Source organism: Anomalospiza imberbis, chromosome 1 (assembly GCF_031753505.1).
Source record: "Anomalospiza imberbis isolate Cuckoo-Finch-1a 21T00152 chromosome 1, ASM3175350v1, whole genome shotgun sequence".
Classification (NCBI taxonomy): domain Eukaryota; kingdom Metazoa; phylum Chordata; class Aves; order Passeriformes; family Viduidae; genus Anomalospiza; species Anomalospiza imberbis.
The window spans coordinates 142375744-142398046 of record NC_089681.1 but is presented as its reverse complement, the minus strand read 5'-3'; the positions used below and the strand labels follow the sequence as shown (position 1 = coordinate 142398046).

General features: G+C 39.2%; 1 long non-coding RNA gene across 1 annotated transcript; it reads right to left on the bottom strand.

Annotated features, from left to right (window-relative positions):
- Nucleotides 1–635: 635 nt before the first annotated feature.
- On the bottom strand, nucleotides 636–15130 carry LOC137484945 (uncharacterized). Its single transcript, XR_011005121.1, has 3 exons — nucleotides 15000–15130; nucleotides 14764–14891; nucleotides 636–704 (listed from the first exon to the last, which is right to left on the bottom strand). It is a non-coding gene; the product is annotated as an uncharacterized lncRNA (long non-coding RNA).
- Nucleotides 15131–22303: the final 7173 nt, after the last annotated feature.

The following is a 22303-nucleotide window of genomic DNA, read 5'->3' as shown; positions in this document are numbered from 1 at the left end:
AGCTGTGTGAGTGAAGCACCTATTTTCCCAGAGGACTCTTCCTATAATCACTGACATGCCCAACTCTGCAGTCCAAAATGAGACTGTCCAGAACATTTGAGGATCTCTGAAATGTAGGCCACGAGGGCCTTTTGTGGATTTCAGACAAAAACTGCTGTGGGCAGCCTCTTTTGTTCATAACTAGAGTGATTTGTCCTTGTTCTAGGAGTTAATGTTGTGTTTGGCTGGCTCCTGAATGCATTCTCCTCCTTTGCTTACCAGTCTTGATGCCCCCTTTATCTTTCTTACTCTAGTTTTCCATGATGTCAACAGATTGCAGGGAAGCTGCTCTGCTGATCTCTTCATTCAGGGACTGAATAAATGAGACTTGCTAATGTTACATTATTATTATTTTTCAAGTTCCCAGAGCTATGGAAAGTCCTGACAGCTCATGCAGAGTACAAGGCTGTTATTACTTATCTTTTACTAAAATACACTAATGAGAAAAATTCTCATCAGATCTCAACAAGAGTGTTTTGTTCCTTGTAATGTAATGTTGACATATTTGTGTGCTGCTGTTCTGGGCCTGGATGTCAAACCATATTAGACTTGTAGGTTGTAGTCATGAATTTGGTCGGTAAAAACAAATTAACGCTTACTTTCCATGGTTCCAGTTGTTTTTCAGTATTTTCAATTCCACTGATGGCATGTTCACAAGCAAACATCTGGAAGAATATTGGCATAGATTAGCCGAGGTCATCTCTCTAATCTGAAATCACCAAGAATCTTGAAATACAGAGAAATTCAGAAGCATATTTGAAAACAGACCAAGTTCATCTGCAGGGTCCTATCCTAACTCTTCCTTAATTTATCAAACACCTGGAAAAGTGATGACTTTAGCCACCTCATTAAACATAGAGATTAAAACAGGGTTTAGTCTGAGTTTAAACCGGTGACAATGAATATCTTAGTCTCCAGTGATAAACTGCATGTCAGTTTTCCTGTATTTTCAGCCTGAACAGTAACCCTGAAGGGATTGGGCGTGCAGTGCTCATCTTAAGTGTATCTATAACATACATACAGCCCTTCACAAATGCAAAGAGGATGGATCGTGTCACCAGACATGTACTTCCTAAGCAGGGTTCTACTCCAGCTGACAGTAATGAACTCTGACGGTGGAGCAGAAGTTATTTTTGTCCTAAATGACAAACTGCCATGTCCTGTTATCTAGAAAATTTAAGGCATGACACACTCTACTTAATTTAATGGAAACAGTTTAAAAGGAAAAGACAGGTTAACATATGCCAGTAGGAATGGATATGGAGCTGTATTTCCCCAGGTAGCTAAGAACTAAATATCAGTTATTTTTCTAACCATGGTGATTTTTGTCAGTTCATTTTAAGGTGTGCTTAAACTTCGAAAAAGTACTGGTATTAGCATCCCAGCATCCCCTCAGCTGGCCACTTTTCCCAGGAGAAGATAGAAAAAGGCTGAGGTCATCACAAGTTATTACTCCTGACTGACCAGACATTCTACCAAAAGAGTGACAATCACAATTTTAAACTAAGAGAAGGGATGATGAAAGCAAACACCTAGTTGCTTCTTTTCCTGTTAGGTTGTGGAGTAGTTCAGACTAGTGACACCACTTTAGAGGAACCTCACAGTAAAATGCAGTTACCTTTTCCTGAGGGTAACTTCATTTCATTTTTAGCCCCAACCAGCCTTTTGCCTTTTGTCTGATATTTTGTATTTCCAGTGCTGTAAGCAGTGACTGCATTTTTGCTCTGGTTTTATGCAGTTCCTGAGCCATGATTAGGACTCCTACAGCAGGTATTGCTACCAACATTGCACAAGCAGACATTCAAAGTGCCCTTTGCAGGGACTTCTCTGTCAGACTCATGTTTCCAAAATTCAGCACACAGGCAAGAATTTGGCCCAGAGACTGAAATTCCACACAGTGTTATAAACCATGGGAGTATGACATGCCCTAGAAAGACTCTGTGCCCGGGTTCATCTTTAAAGACTCCTGCTTTTTAATGGAATTTTATCTTCCCAGACATTATGAAATCCATTAAAATGAAAAATACTTCTTTTGGGTTCCTGGAAGTAATTAATTCATTTTTACTTAAAATAAAGGGCAGATATGGTAGTAACTGTAACTGTCAGAAAAGAAGACACATTAGAAGGGCTCAGGAAATACAGGTTGTGTTCCTGAGAAGCAGCTGAGGAGCTGCAGGGAATGAACAGTGCTGGGGCTGGGGACATTAAGTTCTTTTATATCATATTAGCAATAACCAAGGACCCTGAAGTGTGGTTTAATGACAGGATTCAAACTTTACAAAGATTCACAATATCGTTTTCCAAAAGTATTTGAGTTTGACGAGACTATGAAAGGTGAACCAAGTATTGCTGCACTTGCCAACACCAAAGAAGTTCTTTTGCAAACATTGCAGCCTTCACTTTCTTTGTGAGGGGAAGAGGAGGGGCAGACACTGATCTCCTCTTGGTGACCAATGACAGGACCCGATTTAATGGCCTGAAGTTGTGTCAGGGCAGGTTTAGGTTGGATATTAGAAAAATGTTCTTCACCCAGAGGTTGGCTGGGCACTGAACAGGCTCCCCAGTGGAAGTGATCACAGCACCAGCCTGACAGAGCTCAATGAGCAAGTGGACAGTGCTCTCAGGCACATGGAGTGACTCCTGGGGACGGTCCTGTGCAGGGCCAGGAGTTGGACTCGATGAGTCCCTTCCATCTCAAGATATTCTATGATTCTATGAATGAAGTTAGAAAAAATAATTATGCAGAAGCAAAGTAGCAAAATGCTGTCATACATATGTAGTAAAAGATTAATCACACTGAGAGCCTAAATGAAGCATGACAAGTCACCCAACTAATCACCTTGAATACAAGAGATTCCACTAGACACTTTCTTTTTCTGGGTCTGTCTGTATCAGAAAAAGCAAAGCAGGAGTCCACAAAAGTATAGGTCCTGCAAGTGGGGGAATCTGATGGGCCAGTAATATTGGATGGCCTAAAGACAAGTCCTTGTGTCAAGATGCAACTCTTCAAGCTGTTTTTTTGGGGGGTTTTGTTTTCTTTTTTTACCTATAACAGAAGTCGCAGATTCTGTCTATCTGGGTCACAGTTCTCAGAAACTCTTGAAATGGTTTTGAAAAGGAATCTCTTATTTCCACTTTGCCTTTTGCAGGCTCTACACACAGCCATACTTAATTTTAAGATTTCCTTAATGGGACACTAAAGCATCTTTCCATCTTCCTATCACAGAATGGTTGGGTTGGTAGGAATCTTGAATTTCCCCTGTCCATGGGCAGGGACAACTTCCACTATCTCAAGCTGCTCCAAGCCCTGTCCAACGTGGCCTTGAACACGTCCAGGGATGGGGAAGCTACACTTTCACTGGGCAACCTCTTCCAGTGCCTCACTGCTCTCACAGTAAAGAATTTACCTATTTCCTATGTGTCCTTGGACTTCTTTAAAAATATATTAACTTTCAATTTTTCTCTATTGAGGAAAAAAAAAGTGGTTTTCATTCTAGATACCAATGCTTCTGTCTCTGTATATAATATTTCTGCTTCTATCTATAGATATGGGTTAGAACAAATGAAGACAGTGCTAAGGTAAGAGTATGCTGTAGGATAATACATATTCTTTGCTCATATCACAACATCTGAGTTTGTAGTTCAGAATCTCTGGCTGTTTGCATTTATTTCCAGTCTGGACCTGTGTACACTTTGCTGGAGGGACACACCAATACAGCGGTTCTGAACTTGAAAATAGCTTTACTATATTTTTTATTGGATTTTACATATAAAGTAATTATGATTCTCTATTGCATAACTCTCATATTCAGGTTTGCTATCTGGTTATTGACTGAATAATTCAAAACCCTAACATTGCAATACCTGTGCATTAACAATTACTATAATTTTTTAAAATTAACACAGCTTCTAACTGCCCTATTTATCTTAAAAATGAGCCCAAGTCAAAATATTCATATCCAGGTCTCAATTTCCCTGTTTTTCAGGTGATATAGATGTACTGCTGGCTTTTAACTTACATCCCATTTAAATAACCTTTGCATTTTTGTTTTTGCTTGTTTATCTTCATCAAGACAAAATAAACTCGAGGATTCAAGTGACTTTTTTTTAGGGATTCATCAAAGAAGAATAAGAAGATACATTTTTCTGAGATAGTGTGGCTGGGCTGAGCCGAGGAGCAGGTGTTTGGAATGCATGCAGAAGGATTCACTTGCTGTCAGTGTGTTTAAAGCTGGAGAAGCCAGCCAGCACTGTGCTCTTCAGCTTGTAAACTCTGGTTGCTGATGTGATGAGAAACAGTGAATGTTCTGCTAACAAATTTAGACCCTTCATCCCAAGAAATTCCTACTAGATCCCAGGGTCTGTGACAAATCCAGGTTCTTTTTCCATGGCCTATATATTTCAGAACAATAATACATGTCATATGTGTGCCTTCTGGAAGCCCAGAAGAAAGTGGTTTCCTTCTTGTGCAATATGAAAAGCTCTTTCAGTCTCCATGAACACAAGTCACAGGGCTCTCTGAGAACCAGGAGGGAATAAATAGAGAGCTGGAATATATATGTTATTTTTTTTGTAAATTGTTATCTTCTGTTTGTTTATAAGACTTGCCTTCGCAGTTTATATATCTATATAGGTAAACTAATAACTGCAAGATAATAAATAATGTATTGTGCGAAGTCTAATAAACTGGAGTTGTGTGAGAGCTGCATTCAGAGTTCCACCAGTCACTCTCCACTGCCTGGCTGGGAGCAATGCACTGAGTAACACCCTTCAGTGCAATTCCTTGGCTCGGGGCAATCCCAAGCACAGGCTGTGCAGGGAATGGACTGTGAGCAGCCCTGGGGAGAAGGACTGGGGAGTGTTGGTTGATGAGAAGCTCAAAATGACCCAGCAATGGGCACTCACAGCCCAGGATGCCAAATGAGTCCTGGGCTGCATCCAAAGCACCGTGGGCAGCAGGGGAGGGAGGAGATCTGCCCCTCTGCTCTGCTCTGCTCTGGTGAGACCCCACCTGCAGAGCTGCACCCAGCTCTTGTGCTGGCAGCAGGAGAAGGAGAAGGACCTGTTGAAGTGAGCCCAGGGATGCCATGAAGATGATCAGAGGGCTGCAGCAACTCTCCTATGGAGACAAGCTGGGAGAGCGGCGGCTGTTCAGCCCAAAGAGAAGGCACTGAGGGGACTTTGTACCAACTCCTCAGGAGTACAGGGAAGCTGGAGAGGGACTGCTTCCACGTGGAAAGGACAGGGGAGTGACAGGACAAGGGGCAATGGCCTTAAGCTGACAGAGAGCACTTTAGATTAGATACCAGAAATAAGTTCTTTACTGTGAAGGTGAGTCACTGGCACAGGTTGTCTGGAGAAGGTTTGGCTGCTCCATCCCTGGAAGTGTCCAAAGCCAGGTTGGATGGGGTACCCTGGTCTAGTGGAATGTGTCCCTGTCCATGGAAAGGGCATTGGAACTTGATCATCTTTAAGGCTGCTTCCAACTGAACCCATTCTACAATTCTGTGATTTACTATTGAATGCATTTACATAAATAAGGGTAATGAATGACATAATTTTGTACCCTTTTTCCTTCTTATTTCTTACTTCAGAATTATAAAGAAGCAAAAAAGCCAAGTTTCCCAGTAATATTCTTCATGGATTAATAAAAGTATGGAGGAAAAATGTTGGATGGAGCAGAGCAGTTGGATGGAGCAGAGAAGCCTGCAGACACCAGAGTTTACAGAGACAGCAGAAGACAAGGTATTTTGAGACAGCACACATATGAGATTTTTAGTAAAGTGAACGATGCATAGCAGGGAGCAGATTAGGAAAGGAGAAAATGCAGGAGCCTGCCTTATTCTACCTGCAAGACATTTTGAGAAAGATAGAATATATCTTCTGAATAAGCAGTATGGATGGGAAAAGTCCAAAATTATTAGAACCACTATTTTTCTTCATGATATTTCATGTTTATGAGGGAAATCAGGGCAGGAATGCCACAAAAACAGCTGTTGCTATGTACTCTATAAATAAATTGTACTTTTTGCACTGTCTCAAGCCAAGAATTAAAGAACCATGACAAAACCAAATAGGAAAAAAAAAAAAAAAAAGAAACTTCTTCCAACAAAACCAAAACCTGAAGATACAAGGTAATGACCTTATACTACCCAAACCATGTTTTAACTGCCATCAGCTCTTTGTCACTCAAGAAATGGTTTATATCCTGACTTTTGGAACAGCTGGAATAAATAAATCACCCAAGTAGCAACTGCTTGAAACACGAATAAAATCTTCTTATGAGTTGGCCTGATGTATTACTACCAGAAATTATTTTGGCTCCTGAAAAAAGTGGCAGTCATGATCACTTGAGTTCACAAACTGTCAGTTCCTTCCAAGGTGCCAGCATATTACCTCCAGAATATTTGAGTTCCAGAAAGACAACATTGTAAAAGATTTTATCAGAATATTTATGAAATTAATTATAGGAAAAATTGCTGTTATTTGTTTTATTTAAAGGAAATTTATAGGTAAAACTTGTCTAGTTTCTGTATACATATTAAATGAAACATTATCTGTGTTTCTTTTAGAGATGGATTGTGTGAACTCTTGAATATTTTTTCATATTCATTTGGAAAAATAACTGTAAGAATGCCATTAACTCCACATTTCTCCAGAAAAAAAAAATTTATATACACTGAAAAAAAAGTAAATTATTGTATTCATAACCAGTGTAACAAGGTTACAAATTTTGCATTTTCAAACATTCACTAATTTTATCATTCACATATGCCTATAGTGGACCCCGTGGTGAAGTGTCTCTACCAAACAGCCTCAGGTTTACAAAGAAGCAAATAAGAGAAAAACGTACAGAACACAGAGGATTTGTCATGCCAGGCATAAAGACAAAACAAGATCTGTTTTTCAAAGCTACAAGCTTATTCTCCCATGAGCTGAACATTGGTGGAAATTTTCACAACCCTTTTAATCTGCCCTTGACACTTTTCCTTTCTAAAAATATCTGGTACATCTTGCTGGCACATACAGGACCAAAACCCTTATGAATTTATAGTGAATACACAAAGCAGAAAATCTGAAGTTTGGTGTGATGTCAGTGTAAGGAGGACACCACACACAAAGCATTGCAAAGGCCTTAGCAGCTCAGCTGGGAGCTTACAAGGTTTTCCTATACTCATGCATGAGGAATGCGACTCCCCGTGAATTCAATTGTGGATCAGATTTGTCTTTTGAGATTAAAGCCCTCATTAATACGTTGGGAGGATGTGAATTCAGAGGGAGTTTGGCAGTGATGAATGTCACTGTGCATGCTGAGAACTCCTGCTGCACATTTCATTAATGTGGATGTTGCAAACATGTTCTTGCTATAAATGCACCCCAAGTTTACAAAAAACGGCCACAAGGCTACTCACCTTCACCTTCAGTTTCCTGAATTTTGAAAGATTTTACTGGTTTGCAAAAGGTTCTTTGGATAACATTTTGGCCATGCTGATGCCAAGAGTTTTGCCATTGATTTTAGCAAGGTGTGGCTGACCCTGGCTGGACACCAGGTGCCCACCATGGCCCCCCATGGGCTGCAGGGGCACAGCTCATCTCTGAGGTCTTCAACACAGCCTGAAGAAGAATCTCCACTCTGGCACCTGGAGCACCTCCCCCCTTCTTCACTGATCCTGGTGTCTGCAGAGTTGTTTCTCTTGCATATTCCCAGTGCTTTCTCCAGCTGCTATTGCACAGTTTTAGGGGTTTTTACCCTTCTTAATTATGTTATCCAGAGGCACTTGCAGCTGCTGCTGATGGGCTCAACCTCAGACAGCAGTGGATCTGTCTTGGAGCAAGCTGGCACTGGCTCTATCTGGCATGGGGAAAGCTTCTGGAAGGTTCTCTCAGAAGCCACCCATGTAGCCCCCTGCTGCATTACCATCAAAACCCAATACACAAGGCCAGAATTTGCAGTCCAATAGCTGAAGAGCATATCTATAAAACCAGCAAGTATTCAACCAGCCACTGGTTAGAGCTTGCACTGATCTATGCTCTGCTAATGTTAATGTGGCTACAGCTCAAATCTGCAGTCTTCAGAAAATTCAGTTATCTGCTTGCAAGCACTGGTTTGTGCAAAGATAGTTCCTATTTTAACCTAAAAAACTATAGCAAATTGCAAGTCACTGTGCTCTGTGAATTTTCTGTGAATCTGTATTTAACAAAAATAAAGCCCAGACCTTGTGAACTAAGCCTTACTCTGTTTTCCCAAATGCAGCTCTTCAGCAGAGGAAGACACAGCAAGGAAAACACAATGTGCTGAGACCTGAGTGAAAACTTGAGGACAGTCCTGGCCCTTTGGTCATCTCAAGTATACACCCCTGCTTGCCCTCTGAGTGCTAGAAAAATAACAAGTCAGCAAATGTGGTGGTTTGCTGTGAAGACTGCACCAGTGAGATGGTGGCTGTCCTGATGGTTAACAATAAAGTGTCTTCTCAGACTGGCACATGAAATTCAGGGGCAGTGCACATCACGTGTCTGCAGCATGGTCTTTGTACCTCTGGGGCTTTCCCTGGGTGCTCCTCAAAGCCACAATTTGTGTTGACACCAATGAGGTGCCCAAAAAAAAAAAAAAACCAAAACAAAACACAACCACAGTTTTGTCTCATTAAACAAACCAGGACATGCCACCTTCACAAAAGCAATCTGACACTCAGGACCCTTGGATATAGAGCAAGTTTTGTTCTTAAAGCTTATTTGGCTTCAAGGTTACAAATATGTTAAACATTATTTCTTTAGAATCTACAGGCATCAAACTGAAGAAGCAACTTGCCTATATCTTAGAAATACTTGGTCAAAGTTTGGGATTTGCCACAAGGCTCTAAAAATTCTAAAAAAATAGGTCACTCAGAAATAGTTCAAGTATCTCATATTCCCAGTTACTGTTTGTTATTTTCCCAAAAACATATGAAACAAACCCCCTCCACCAGACCATCTTTCAAAATATTGTGGAAATTATCCTAGTGTCAGCTACAGACTTCATAACATCCCTAGGACACTGGATTGAACATTTCTGGGGAAAATAAAATTCAGCATGTATCTTTCATCCTGTTTTTATCCTCTTTCTCCATGGAAAGTATTCTCACCTTGGCTGCAAATTTAGATAAAGTTTCAGTCTGGGAGAGGAAAATTATGTGGTGGCTTGTTTTTTGGGTTTTTTGGTTTGGTTTTTTTTTTTTTGTGTTCTTTTCTCTACTGTTTGGGTTACTTTTAATCCTTCTTGGAGACCTGATATAACCTTAGTTTTATACATTTTTGCACTTGAGTCAAATATCTGACTGTGATAAATGGCCACAATGAAGCTCCTTGGAAAATTGAGCTGTATCACTCCTGCCTCTGTTGGAGAGCTCCTATAAACAAAATTATAAATGCTTTTTCCTTACTACTCCAGCTCCAACAAAAGGAAAAAAAGAATTATGAAATGTTGATGTCCTCTGACCAGCTGATAGTCTCATTTGCTATTTCTATTCTTAAAATTCGTTACTTTATTTAAGAGCTGTTATTGCTTTTAGGTGATGCTTCATTCAAAAAGGGCTACATGAAAAATTCAACTCAGCTAATCAGCATAACTAGCTTAGTGATAGAAATTTCCCATAGAAAACAGGGGAGACATAGAAGGAAAAAAATCAGCAGAAAGACCTAAAGGCCTGATTTATTTTTGTGATCAACTACTGACTTGTGGTAATTTGGAAAAATTCAGAACAACCAACATTGGCAGGACAAGGAAAAACTAAATGTAATCAAATGATAATCCAGTGCTCACAATAAAACCATTGCACACTGCAGCTGATGTTAGGATTTCAATCCTCAGAGACAGAGAGTTGATTCAGATGCCAAGGTCTTTTGAAATTGTCATTCACACTTAGACTTAAAAAGATGCAGATTTTGATTCTGTGTCAGCTCCCACCAAAAGATGTGGGCTTTGAGCCAATCGTTTAAAGCATTTAATACCCTTACCTAAATCTTCACAAATTAAATAGATTCATAAAACCTTTGAAAGCATAGAATATTTCATGTGATCACCTCAGAGAGCTAACACAGGGTGCCCATAACCACACAGAAATCTCCAAAAGGTTCACCTCTACCTGAAACTACTTTGCCACTGTCTTCCAATGCCTTAGAGGGGTAACCTGGAAGCTGGAAATACTCTTTTCTCTAGGATGCATAGTAGCAGCTCAAGAGACAGCAGGTACATGTTGTTCCACAGGAATTTTCATTTGGATTTAAGGAATAAGATTATTCATCTTGAGCAGAATTAAACACTGGAACAGGCAGCCCAGCAAAGTGGTGGAATCCCCTTGGCTTACAAATATTCATTGGCTAGACACTCCTCTGGAAAATTGAATCTAAGGCCTGGCTGTTGGCTGGAGATTGGTACAGATGATCTCCAGAGGTGCCTTCCAACATGGAATTTTCTGTAATTCTAACCCACAATTCAACACTTCCACTATTTTTTAAATTATATTGGTAGTGCTCAAGAAAAAGTACATTGTGAAAAGCACATGTTCACCTAATATATGAAAACATGTGTGAAATACGATCATTAAGCTCTGTCTATCAGATTCAGATATTGCTTCAAAGTCAAGCCAAATGTTCAGCTGGGGTGAGAACCTAGAGACCCTGGTCATGAGTGCTCTGTCTATCCCAGCTGAACTGGGGATGCCTGGGCACAGAGTCCAAGAGGCAGTGAGAGCTCTTTGTGTTAGCAAACTGTCATTGTCTCCAAAACAAGGACCTGCAAGCCAATGCTTCTTTGGGCGGGCCAGTCCTCACTGCCAGGAGCTGCTGAAAGTTCAACCTAGGACAGGCAAGGCTGCTGCTAGATAATGTTCAAACCATTTATCAGACAGATAACAGCTGTTCAGGGACCAGAAATGTCCCTGGGCAAACCAGGATTTGAAGCCTAAAAATATGAGAATAGGAAGAAATAGGTCCTTATTTCACTGCACATAGGCCAGCAACCAAACACAAGTTAGCACAAAGAATTAATTCATTCCACTACAAAAGCATAAGTTTACTTTCAAACCAAAATAAAAACTACTTAGCTTGCGGAACAGATATGGTAAAAGTATCTAACAAATCTGTAAAAGATAAAATTCTACATTATTAATGCTTTTATTAGTCAATGGAAGGGTGGAAAATTAAACAAACAGAATGCCCTTGCTGTCTGAAAAGAGATAAATTGCTCACATGAGTACATCCAGTGTTATGGTGGATTGAGAATACCAGTTTCACTCATCACTCTTTTTTGTCTGGGTCTCGGCTCATTGACAACAACATTGTAGAACTTATTTCCTAATTATTCAACAGGCTTGTTTGGGGTTTGTTTTGCCAGATTTTGGTGGTGGAGGCCTACAGAAGTGACTCCTGCGAGAAGCTGCTGGAAGCTTCCTCGTGTCTGAGAGAGCCAATGCCAGACAGCTCCAAGGTGGACCCACCAGTGGCCCAGGCCAAGCTCACCAGCGGTGGTGGTGATGCCTCTGGGCTAATGTATTAACAGGGGGAGATGAAAGTGCTCAACTTCTACAGCAGTCAAGAGAGACAGGAGTGAGAATACACAAGAGGAACAGCAATGCAGACCCCAAGGTCAGTGCAGAAGGAGGGGGAGGAGGTGTTCCAGTCCTTTGCAGACCATGGTGCAGACCATGGTGAGGCAGCTGTGTCCCTGCAGCTTGTGGAAGTCCATGGTGGAGCAGGGATCCACCTGCAGCCCAGGGAAGATGCCATGCCAGAGCAGCTGGATGCCTGAAGGAGGCTGTGACCCCAAGGGAAGCCCATGCTGGAGCAGATTTGCTGGCAGGACCTCTGACCCATGGTGGAGCAGCATTTTCCCGAAGGGCTGCACCCCATGGAAGGGTGTACATGTTCCAGAGTCCCACGTGCTGTTCGGTGGCAGCCGTGTAGGCTGTGTCACAGCTTCGGCCTCTGTCACTTGCAGGCAGGGCAGACACAGGCAGGGAACACCACTCTGCCTGAGCCCAAACAGAAGACATGCCTCCATCTATCAGTCTGTTGGGGAAGCACGTGTGCATCTTCCCTACCTACTACTGCTCCTTCACAGAACAACTGGCCTAGAGCTGGGCCAGGTGCTAGAAATCTTTCCCTGTTTTTCATAGAAGCAAGTCAGAGCGGGCAGGATGTCCATTTATTGGGTTTCCATGGGACATTCTGTGGGAGCAGTGGTTACACAGCCCCCTGCTTTTTTGTACAACCCACTTCAGACACTTTCCCTGGCATTATGCTGAGGACTCCTGTGGGCATTCAGAGAGATGAGGAGAACCCAAAGGGATTACAGGAGTCCTGACAGCACACATGGTGCTGAAAACCACAGCGTGGATGAACATGTGATGACACCGTTACTTTTACACGTCTCTCACATGGTGTCTGAGGTAGAACCATCCCACTCATCCAAAACCAAACCATCCACTACACAGCAGGGACTTTCACACAGCACTTTTGCCCCTGCCTGCTCCACCTGCCTCTTCCACAACTCAACAGCAGCCACAGGCATCTTGTGTCACAGCCATCCCTACCACGCTGAAGACATTTCTCTGTAACTGACAGACTGTTACCTCAGAGAGCTGAGATGGGCTCAAGGAATGAGGGATGACAAAGGCTCCCTCAATCCACAGGATGATCATCAAGGCTGTGCACCCAAGGAGGATGTGTGGTGGGGATGGAGTGGGTCTCTGCCCACCGGCCCTGCTCAGCACTGATGCCACGTGAGAGGAGAGGTGTGCAGAGATGTCCTGGAGACAGCAGCGTGTGAGCAGCCCCAGCGCTCAGCTGCCAGCGGATCCCACGAGGGGGTCTGGCTGTCGGGACCTGAAGGATATGCAGGAGTTTGGCAGTATTCTGTGGCAGGTGAAGAAATGCTATGTCTGTTCTTACACTGCCATCTTGTGACAGGCAAAGGTAACTTTCGTGCACTGGCACTTGACAAATACATTTATTACAATATTATAAAATGGGCGTTATGCATGCTACTGAAAACTAATGCCTGCAATCAGTCTGCTAAATAGATGTATTGCTTTTATTTTTTTCATCTGAATTTTTGAGCATTCATGTATCAGTAAAATTTTGGACATTTTTTCAAACATAACAAAGTCACATTCTCTTAACATCTGTATCTCATTTTGGACAAGGATGAAGTCTGGGAACAATGGATACATTTTGAAAAAGCCATGGTAATTATAAAAAGCCAGTTAACTTTGTTTTGTTTTGTGTTTCGAGGGGGAAAGCTAGCAGAGTTTGAAGACTTTGAACATCCTTCTTTTGCTGAAAAGGATCTTTCAGAATGCAGTGTTTCTCAGTAAGGACTTACTTGATGCAACCACTTTCTTGCAAGTTTCTTGGAACTTTCTAGCTGCCAAGGCTTTGCCTTCAGGTCTCAGATGCTGGTATCACACTCTGCATTGTTCTGCACACTGACTGTATAATAGATTGACATTTTAAAAAAAATTGTTCCTTCAGGTAGTTGGTGGCATGAGTCTTAAACTGCTTTGAAAATTAGCACTAAAACCTTAAACTGACGTTGTCTGGAAGCCAAAGGAGGGACTATAACCTGGGGCTAACACTCCTGCTGTTATCTAAGCCATGAGAAAGGCTCTGGATCTACTTCTCAATCGGATTCAACTACAAATTGAATTTCAAACAGTTACCTGTTCCAAAATTTTCATCAAAACACCAGCAATGCTGGAACTTGGGACACTTCAGATTAAAAATCAGGGTCAGTAGAATAGTAATGACAAAAGAGAGTTTATGAGATTGCTGAGGCAAAAAAGATGCAGTCCCATGGCTGATGCTGAATTCCAAACTGTTTTGTCATATAGGGTTCTATGCCTCTCTTCTGAATTACACTAATTACCTGCAAAGGTAAACAAGGTAAATGGATGCACTCAGGAAACCATTGATTCATTCCCTCAGTAATCAATGCACCTGGAGTTCCCTAATTACCAGAGATCTCCAACTGGAAGATGTTCTACAGCTGCTGCTGCCTCCTCTGGAGAAGTTCCTTTTGTTCATTGCCAAAGAGACCGAGAGGTGACATGCAGTGATCAAGTCAGTGATATCAGAGTGCACAGCCTCTGCCTCAAAACTCGAGGGGAAGGAGTGCAGACTGTTAAATGGAACTGGGGGGAGCAGTGGGGCACTGCAGCGCAAATACCCTTGTGACAGGCCCAGTATAAAGAGCAGACTCATGTGGCCTGATTTCCCACAGCCCCATATGGAAGGACAGTCTGGATAACTTATTCCAGAGACCTTGTTCTCTTTCTTTTTTTCAAAGAGAAAGTTGGTACCTCTGTATTTTAATAATTTGAAGTATCTTTATTTTGAGAGTTAAAATAGTGGAATATATAAATGTAAAGGAAGAAGAAAAGGAGGCTTCTACTTACCTCTGCATCTACATATATCTGGTGATATAAATCAAGAATATGTATGTGTGTATATATATATATATATATATATATATATATATATAAAATTACCATGCATGGTAAACTTTTTCTGATTACTCTTTACATGCACAAGTAATAATAAGTGTAATTTATTCTGTTCTTGGGTTTGATATATAGTTTAAAAATTAAAGAAAAGAGCAAGCCCACATTTATGCTTTAAAATTTCCAGCATATTTTATTTATATAATTAACTTGTAAAGTCATCTGTATTTTTACTGACAACGCCTACCTTTCCCTGATTTGTGTCTGAGTTCTGTGACTCTTCATAAAATAAGTATCTGCTACAGCAGGGTTTAGGATTTGCTTCTTCCCACTCTTCTGGACATTTAGGAAATATAGTGGTCTCTTGATGTTTGACTGCAAAATAAGGAATGTACTGTAATATACAAAGTCCTAAACATTCTATAGAGAATGTCTCTAAATAAGAAGATTTTATTTATCCTTGATTTATGGTATTCATCTTACCTAACTTCAGGCACCAACCACGTGGAGATTTACAGCTAAACGAGTCACTTCAGTGTCTTTTTATAGGGAGTTAAAACGTGATTTGGGACTGTGTTCTGCTCCACTTCAGTTATCTATCCGGAGAACAAAATGAATTTATACCTAGACCATAGTGACCAAAGTGCTTCTCCACTGACTAGCTCAAATGTAAACCAATCTTTGGTCAAGTTAATGCCATTCCCATCATAAAAACAGAGTATCAACACATAAATTAGTATAAGTTTAAACAACAATTCTCATTTTAGTCTCAGTTCTTCATTTCAATCTTCATTTCAATCAATCTTGTATAATTGTAACATGTTTTATCAGGACTTGTTGCAAGACTTACATTATCTAAATTGATGTAAGTCTGACACACAGCACAGCCACCTTCCCCAAAGCCTTTCCTAAAGCTGAATTCTGTAATCTGCAAAGGCTGATGACAGTCACTGCACAATCTCTAACATTTACTTGCATTTGGGCCAGCTTAGAAACAGAAAGTTGTTTGCATGGTGCAGCAGTGGCTTCAGTAGAGCAGGGGGAAAATCTACAGAAGATGTACTCAGTCTCTGGAGGTGGCAGAGGAAGGGGAAAGAAAATCTTTTCTTAATTGTTGCGAAAGAAAGAGCTTCAAGCAGACAAATGATTGAAAAAAGAGTCCAATCTCCTCTGGATCTACTAGAAGATCTTGAGTATATTATTATTATTATTATTATTATATATTGTTAGCCAGAATTTGGCAGGGTTTTCAACCACATTCACTGGTTCACAGAGAGGTATGTAGAAACTCCTATAGAAATGTTCTGCCATAATAAGCAGAATATCAGAGTCCAGCTGTGCAACATAGCAGATTTATAGACATGAAAGGTTTCAATTTTACTGAATGATTAAAAACATAGATTGAAAAATTTCAACACCAAAAACCATTTTTATTGGGTTTGGCTGATTAGTTGGTTGTCTGGAAACTTACTTTACTATAGTTAAAAAAACACCCAAACCAAACAAATCAACCTTTATTTGTCATTATAATTAAGCTACAACTGTACATTATTATGGTATGCCTCTAAATATTATTAAAATTGTACTCAATTTCTATAGCTCAATCATAATTATATCGTCCTTACAGTATTAGACACACATTGCTGAAATTCTTTTTGCTAACAGCATCTAACTTTAATGATTTTCTCTATGGCACATTTTGACAAAGCTTTGAAATTTAATGAATTGAGTTTCACTTTTCACTTACAAAATTAAATCAAAATACTGACCAGACTCTAGAGAGTGAGAAATAGAAGTACTAGTTTCTCTTCTTCACAGGAGAAAATCTAGAGTTTTCATACTGTTATGAAGTCATGCAAGGTAACATTGAAGTCCAGGCAGTTTGCAACCTTGACAGGAGCTGGCAGGTCAAAATAAGCTCATAGGTACAGCTTTCACTTGATCTACTAACTGATGTGAAAGCTAAAAGTAGAGTTTATCTTTCAATAGAATTTAATTCACCACAGATGATTCAATTAGGTAAAGCTGAAATCAATTTTTTCACCCAGAAAAAAAAAATACAGCCAGGGTTATTTCAAAAACTACGTTTGTGATGTGTTTAGTATCTACCATTCATGTCACATGCTACAATAATTCTCAGCAGCCTTAAAAAAAAACCCCACCTGAAAATCTAAGATGCAATTAGGAAGATTTTGCCCAATTTCCTGAAACCCAGATTTTGTGGTAGCCTGTGTGAAGCTGCAACGGTACTGCACCTGCTGAAAGTTTTCAATTGAGTGCTACTGAAAAAAACCTGTAACAGAGCTGCAGATTAGGAGAAAAACACAGTCTGCCCTAATCTTTGAGCAGCCTATTGTCCTTCATGTACATGTGTCACTATCTCAGTAGTGCTCATGAATTTGGAACCATGTGTCCAGAGACCATGCCTGTCTCTGGGACCTCTCTGAGGGATATTGAGTATTTGCAATTAACTCCTCATTGACCTTAACAAGTTTTGGGTCTCAAATACAGCATTTTTGGGGGGGTTATCTATAGTAGTGTGTTGTGGAATAAAATCTAGGCCATTAAAAAGAAAGAGGAAACTTTAAAAAAAATTTGAGTTAGACCTGATAAGCCTTTATGTAGGCACGGTCTGTATGTATGCAGGTCATCATACTGGCAGAGATTGCTCTATCAGGCAGTGTCAGAAAAGAACAAAATTAAATTACAGTAAAAAAGGAATAATCACAATGCTTTGAAAAATCATCAGTAACCTGCTTTATGCAGTTTAAAAAAAATTCTTCACACTATTGTTCAATTCATCTTTCTTTGAGTTTCATCCAGTAATGCCTCCCTCCCACTCCCTCTGTCTGGAATAAGAATCTAATTCTTTAAGTATTTCTCTTCAACTTACTTTTAAACTCTGTCCCCAGAGCTGAAATTTCAGTGACTAATTGAACAGAATTTGGAATACTTCCAAGCCTACCTTGTCCTCATTGGTTTGACAACGCTCCTGTGCTCTGGTCATTAGTACGGCATGACCCTGCAGAACTAACTCAGCCATGAAGCAAGTTAATCAGTAAATGAATAGAGTTCTTGAACAGAGAAGTTTTATCCTGAGTTCACCAAAGCAATTATGTGTTAATTAATTCTCTGCCAGGCATAAAGTAAGACAAATATAGGAAGTATGATCTTGAGAGAAATAATTTTCTAGGGAGAAGGTCAAATCCTAAACTGATGTAAATTGTCAGAGCTTGCTTTACTTACATTGAGCCATTATGATTTATACCTTCTGAGGATCTGGCCCAATTATAAGAGGATTCACTTTTTAAATTTTATTCTTAATCCTAACAACCAATAGTGAACCCATGCCAGATAAGCCTTTCTTCAAAGAAAATTAGTTTCCTCTGAAAAATTGCTTCATATGACTTAAATCATAAACAACTAAAGTGGTATATTTTCATTTTCTAGATATCCATAGAAGTGTCTCAGTTGACAATATTCAAATATCTAGAGCCTGATTTTTTAAATGTATATAAAAAAATTAAAATAGATACATATAACTTGCTAAACTGGGACAGCATTAAAATCCCGGGGAATATGCAGAGTAAAACTTGAAAAAATGCTTTGGATTGTATCTTTTTTTTTAATATATGAAAAATTAACTCCTGTGAGCATAACTGAATTAAACCATAGTTCAGAATCCTGCAGAAGCAAAATAGCTTGCAAATTCAGACATAAAATACATCAAGAATCTCTTCTTGTTCCCATTTAAACCAGGAAGATATTTACCTTTCAGTTAAATGGAAATGAAAGCAGGTTTTAAACCAAGCAACCTCCTCTTTATTTCAGAACCCAGTTTTTTAAGATTGGACAATGACTGGGGTTTCCAGGTTTTCAGATGTGCTTTTTGTAAGCCTTTGAAGGGATTTAACATTCAGAGGATTGACAGGTTTAGTCAATAAAATCTCAAGGCACCATTACTTCAAGTCACTTTGGAATGAAGAGAGCATCTAATCCACCAGCAGAACCCTGAATGTACACAACTCATTAATCCTACAGTTGAGAGTCTAGATAAAAATTGATTATTATCAGACATTTTTTTACATGAAAGCATTTCATATGCTGGTTCTGCCAAAGGTGCTGTTTAGTGGGGTTGTCCTTCTCACGAAGGGCCATGTCAAGTCTTTGTGCTCCAATTCCATCAGCACTCTGTTTCATTGCTTTCAGTCATGTTTTCAGTTCTGTAATCATGTGAGAGTGAGATGAGAAAAGCCTTTTTCAGAAGAATTGCACAGGTGTAGCTGAAAGCAAACTGCTTCATGCCAAAACTTCGTATTGGAGGTGCCTAAGGGGTTATGATTAATAAAAGCTTCTAAATGTGTAACACTGAAATGTCTTCACTGGGAAATTGATTAAAAGCTCTCTAAGCTAAGCCAAGTCAGACATATGTATCTCATCTATAATTTTCCTACAAAATCTCCTGTAATACTTCAATATTTTTTGCATTCCTGATAGTCAAACACAAACAGAATAGTAGTGATAGATGTGTCTTCTCAGAAGCTGTTATTGCTTCCAAGCTCCCTGCAGTACCCCCAAAGGGGTGCTTCTGAGATTCTTGTCTTTTGCAGGACAATGGGATTCCTGTAGTTTGCAGACACAGCAGATTGAACAATCAAAGGTGACAGAAAGGTGTGTTATATGCCTGGAGGCAAACATTTTATTAACTACCACTACTAGTCCTGGAAATATTCCTTTTGTAATTGCGTGGATTTCATGGGACCAGCTAGTTGTTTTACCACTCCTGGTGATTTTCAACATCTAATATTTATCAAATGCTATTCCTTTGTTTGTGATTAATCCCTTGCTGAAGGACATAATTTGTAAAGAAAAGAGAGTGTTTTAAGGAACACAGAAAACCTTTTTAAAAAATTAAGTGCCCAACTGCCCTATTACACATCTAGATAGCCCAGTTCCTTTTTCAGAGCACATTAACTGTTAAAACTACAAATAGATGTTATATGATGAAACAAACTGACAGCCTAGACCTTTATCAATGGGCAACAGCAGTTCTCCAGAGAGAGGAGCCACTTCCAGTGGGTTTTTGTAGTAATGTGGATCTGGATAGTCTCATAAATGTTCTGCAGACTCTCCTCTCTCCATCCTACTACAACTTTCCACAAAACTGGTAAAATTTTTTTTTCTCTCTCTTCCTTTCTCTCACACAAACAAAATGTGATTGTGTGTTTCCTTTGTTTCCTTTTCCCTTCAAAAAGGGCTTGGGAAGGAAGCCATTGTAGAACAAAACAATAAAATGATATTAAGTGTTTACATATGATCCAATAAAATACAAGTAAGAACCAAAACTAAAGTTGCACTCTAAATTAATATTTCTACATACATATCACATCCCTTCTCCCTGCCTTTTCTTTCTCCAACCCTAAAGACAACAGACTAAGACCTTTAGGAAGGAAAATAATTTCTCTATATTTTCTTGAAGAATCCAGTGCTATGTGGGCCAAATCCCTTTATGGCTTTTGAGAGTTAAAATAACACATAACTTCTAGCTGTCACAACAGTAAAGTGAACTGGAGCCAAAAGAAAGCCAAGAATATCTACAGGGACCACAGTGAATAGGAATTAACAAGTTTCGTGAACTTCAATCTCCCAAAATGTGCCAAAAATTCATGTTCCTGCTTGTTTGCAATTTGCTGCACATAAAAATTACTTTAATTATTTTTCCCCATAATGTTCTGAAATTACACAGCCCTTTCATGCACAGACGAGCCCTCTGTTGTGATAACAAACTGCTTAAGGTAAAGAAATGAAAGGTAAGGAAACTGTCTCCACTTGCAACATTTGTCTAAGCAAAGGTCGTGGAAGATTACAGAGATTCTTTATTACTTCTCTATAACCCCACTAAATTCTTGAAACAACTATTTTAGCTACTTGCCTATAAAAAGTAGGTTAAAATATTCTTTACATTCCTTTTGCTCCTTGACCACGACATACGCAATCCTTCACAATATTTTTCAGAAGAAAATATGCATGTTTCTTCCAAAAATTATGTCAAGTTTTCTCCTTCAACAGATGGTGACAGTAGTCCTTATCATATTTCCTCATAGCCTTAGATTTTAAGCAAAACATTTTGGCAGATCAAGAGGTATAAATAAAGATTCAGATGTTTATTGAACACCACATAATTTAAATAAATCATATCTATGAATGTCTGGCTGAGCAGAATTGATTGCCAACATATACCCTTTGGGCCTGAGTTTGTTATCTGATGTTTATCTCAGACAGGAAAACATAGCATGTGAATCATTTATCCCTATTTGTACTCTCTTTTTTCCCTACTTTCCAAATTTTTTCAAAATCACTACTTAACGTAAAAACCCCGTTTTTTTGAAATGTACTCTCATGCCCAATAACTTTGGTATGTGAGAATCTGAAATAATTAAAACCCAGTAATTACCAGATAAATTAGTCAAATAAGCCCTCACTAAATGCCCCATTTTGTCTTCACAGAAATGAACTAAAAAAACTTCTTAAATTGCAACATTGGGCTTTCAAAAATTTATCATTTCTCCCTTAGTACAGCTGAGCTAGTATAACACAGGCAGTGTCAGGAAGAAACAGAGAAAAAACATTTTCAACACTACAGGCCAAATCACAGGACTGACATTGATAGTAGCCTTGCAAGATAAGCAATCTACAGACCTGAACAGAAATTACAAATATTCCTTAACTTGCCCATGTTCTTTCAAAGAGTAGAAAAAGAATCCAACAAAGACTATCTAAGTATCCCAAAAGATATAAAAAATAAATCTTAAAACCACGTAGTGAATGGATTTTTATACTTTATTTTTAGAACTTCAATTGCAATGAAACTTAGTAGGAAAAACTAGCAGTCTTAAGATATTCATGCAAATAAAGGGCACCTAGGTTTTTAGCACTGATATGTTCATGGCAAATTCATACATTTCAGTATACAAGTGTCAGCATCCAGAGCAAGATTTGATTTCCTTCTCATTTACATTTGATATGTGTACTAAAGTGGATGGAGTACATTCAGCAATGTCCCAGCCTCAATAAAATATTATGTGCTGTTTCCACCTCTTCTCTGCACCAAGTCTGAAAGTCTTCTCTCTTAAAAAGCTTTTATGGTGGCAATTATTTCTCCTTTCCCATCTCCTCGAATTCTTCTTCATCACCTCCAGCAATCTCTCATTACATTATAATTTTATATGAATTGTTACTAAAGACCTCACTCTTTCCAAAACAGAATTTCTCATTTTTCATTCTTTGTTTTCAGAATACTTTAAAAAATTATTTTAGATAATAATATTTAAAAGAAGATCCACCTCAAAATTAATGGATTGTCATTGGTTGAATTTGGTTTAAAACTAGGAAAGCAGCAATTTTTTTCAGTATTTGAATCTCCAACCATCAGAATTAAATAACATTGTTCTCAGCTTCAATTTCCCAAATAAAATAGTGGTGGCTAAAAAAGAAAATTATGACTGTGTCCTGGGTGGCAAAAAAATAGAACCAACTTCTGAAAGACATTTTTTACAAGTGATTTTTTAAAGAATTCACTCAAAAGGCCTACACATCAAGAGAACCTGCTCCTCTTTGTTAGCAATCTAGTCCCAGACTGAGCATCTGTACATATGGAACTTCATGCAGAAATCAGAGAAGCACTTGTGTCCAATGGTTACGGCAGCTATTCCATTTAGGAAGAAGCTACTGAACACCCTTCTCAATGGATTTGAGGCATATGATGAATTGTAGTAACTTTCTCTCCT